The following is a 3,565-nucleotide window of genomic DNA, read 5'->3' on the forward strand; positions in this document are numbered from 1 at the left end:
TATATATATATATATATATACACATATACCAGAGACCTGCATATACATACATATATATGACAGTAGAAGAGGGAGAGGTAATTAGATTGGAAGAGATTAGCGAGTAAAGGTAGAGAATGAAGAAGAAAAGAGAGGGAGAGAGATAGAGAGGAGAGAGGGGAGAGAGAGGAGAGAGTGTGACAGAGTGACAGAGACAGAAAGAGACAGAGAGGGGAGTGAAGAGAGAGAGAGAGAGAGAGAGAAATGAAGAGAGGGAGAAAGTGGAGGTAAGAGAAACGGTGAGGAGGGGCGCAATGAAGAAAGGAAGGAAACCAATGAAACAAAGAAACCAAAGGTTGATTCATTGTCAATTCCTGTCTTAAGACAATAGAATGGTAAAAATGATGATGGTGATGGTGATGGTGTGGTGATAGTGGTGATGATGATGATGATAATAGTAATCCTTTTCGTTGCCGTTTTCATCATCATCATCAACTTCATCAATGTAAACTTCAATGAAATGACGACATGACGTCACCAACGAGTATTCCACAGACACACGTACACTTAATATAGTTCTCAGGGAGATTTAGCATGACAGAGAATGGGACAAGGCTGGCCCTTTAAAATTACAGGTACACCTAACTTTTGCGAGTTGAGTGGACCGGGGTCACCATATCAAAGTTAAATAAAATATATTGCTCAAGGACGTAACGCGCCGCCGGGAACCGAACTTATGATCTAACGATCGTAAGTTGGATACCCTAATCACTAAGCCACGAGCCTTCACGACAGACAGAACTAACACAGGCACAAAATGGTATCGCTCGTCATAATCTGTAGTGGTGGTGGTGGTAGTGGTGGTGGTGGTGGTGGTGGTATGATGGAGGCATTGTAAATCGTCCTTGCTACGATGAATACAGAGTAAACTATAGCTTTTGTTTGTTACTATGGAAACAGACACCATTGTGAGATTTATGGTTAAATAATGGTGGCCTTTGACTGGCTAAAATTAACTAAAATTTGGAAACTTAAGAAGCTATTAACTTTTTATTTATTAATTAACGGCGAAAATTAATTTCATTTTCATAATTAGCACACAAACCGAAATCGGTATGACCAAATTTGAAAACAATTAGAACAAAATTGAAAAAATACGAAATCTGTGTCAACAACCGCAAAGGTCCGACGCATATGAGATCCACAGGCATGGCTGTGTGTTAAGAAGCTTGCTTCCTAACCACATGGTTCTGGGTTCAGTCTCACTACGTGGTACCTTAGCCAAATGTCTTCTGCAAAAGTCTCGGGTCAACCAAAACCTTGTGAGTGGAATTTGGTAGACGAATATCGAGAAAAGCTCGTCGTATATATATATAAAAAAGGGTGAAAATCCCTTCCGAGGAAAAGTCCGGGTAAGATTATTTATGGAAGACCAGCAGTTGCCTATGTATACCAGGAATCGAACTCACTACCTCTTGATTGTGAGCCCTACGCTCTAACCACTGAGTCATGTGCCTTCGTATATATATATATATGTGTGTGTGTGTGTGTGTGTGTGTGCGTGAGTGCGTGTGTGCACGCGCGCGCGCATTTGTGTGCCTTTGTGTCTGTGTTTATCCTCCCCGCCACCGCTTGACAATCGGTTTTGGAGTATTTACGTCCCCGTAACTTAACGGTTCGGCCAAAGAGACCAATAGAATAAGTACTAGGCTTAAATAAAAATATGTCTGATCTGGCAGATTCATAACGTCACTCGGGCATTCTCCTCTCATTCACCACATCCTCGCCCCTTTATTATGTTCAAAACCCCAAACCCCCATCAGTCGCTATACCCGATTCTTCCTTCTTTTACCGTAAGCTTTCCTCATGGGCCGGATATATATGGTTAAACTCTCTGATCCCGGAGGGCCTACAAGGGCTTTTGGCAGAGTCAATACATGGGGTGAAGGCGAAAAACTTGCTCCATCAACAGGGTGAACTGGACAATATCAGTGATCAGTAAAGTGGACGATATCAGAGCTACTGATTTCACCCGCCATTTGTATATCGAACACTACCTTCTCCTTTCTTACTCTCTATCTCCTCTCCCCTCATTCTCCTCTCCCTTCTCCTCCTGTCCTTCGACTCCTACTCCCCCTCCACTTCCCCGCCCCTCTTCTGCTTCTTTTCCACCTCTCTTTCCTCCACCCTCTCCTTTTCGTCCTCCTCCACCTGTCCTTCTCCCCTTCCTTCTCCTCATCTCCTCTTCCCATCCTTCTTTTCTTCCTCCACTTCCACCTCGTCCTTCTCCCCTCCTCTTTCTCTTTCTCGACTCCTCCACCGCCTGGTATCCTCTACCCGTCCTCTCTCACCTGTCCTCCGCATCCACTTCCACCTCTCTGCTCCTCTTCTTCCGCCTTTTCCTTCTCGTCCTCCTCTGCCTGTCCACCTCCTCCTCTCCCTCCTCTTCTACTGAATTATCTTATGGCTTTAATTACTTAAGAAACCATGAAAAGCGAGATGCCATAAAACGTAATACATAAATAATTGTGTGTGGACAAACCGCTGAGGTTTCATTAATGATTGTATAATCATTATACAACACGCCATGCACCAGTTATACGACTTGTTAACATCTTTTACACAACATGTTTTCTACCAATTATTCTTCATATTATATATCATTTATATTATGCTATAAATCATTCATACTACACGTTATATACTAGTTTTGTTTCATACAATACACCAGTTATATTTCATATTCCATACCGCTTGTGTTACGTTATATACCAGAAATACTACATGTTATACGCTAGTTATGTTTCATGTCATATATCAGTAATATTACATGTTGTACACTAGTTATATTGCATATCATATACCAGTAATACTACGCGTTATTTCGTCTGCCGTTACGTTCTGAGTTCAAATTCCGCCGAGGTCGATTTTGCCTTTCATCTTTCGAGGTCGATAAATTAGGTACCAATTGCGTACTGGGGTCGATCTAATTAACTGGCCCCTCCCCCCAAACCTTCGGTCCTTGTGCCTAGAGTAGAAAAGAATACTTCATGTTATACACTAGTTACATTACATGATTACACACCAGTCATACCACATGTTATATACCAGCTATATTACAAGTTATGCATCAGCTATGCTATATTTTATAAACCTTTTATACGACGTTATACACAAGTAATACTACACTTTATATAACACTAATATTATATGTTATGTATCAGTTATATTATGCTATTGACCAGTGGTTCCTAACCTGGGGTCCGCGGAGCCTTGGTGGTCCGCAATGGTAGTACTGGGGATCCGTGAACTCAAATTCGAAATTTCACACACACACACACACACACACACACAAACACACACACACACACACTCACACCCACATATATAATCAAATTAAGCAACAGGATATCCAGAGGTGATGCAGTACGACCGTTTCAAGCGACTCCATTTAATTGAACAATGCAAATATATCAATTTAAATGCAGAGCTATCCTCAGCTGCATAAATAATCAAATAAAATTAATTTAGTCAGTCGGACACATTTGTATAATTTTTACTTAAATCCTCTAAGAGGGTAAGAAGA

The sequence above is a fragment of the Octopus bimaculoides genome, chromosome 21 (genome assembly GCF_001194135.2).
Source record: "Octopus bimaculoides isolate UCB-OBI-ISO-001 chromosome 21, ASM119413v2, whole genome shotgun sequence".
NCBI classification, from domain to species: domain Eukaryota; kingdom Metazoa; phylum Mollusca; class Cephalopoda; order Octopoda; family Octopodidae; genus Octopus; species Octopus bimaculoides.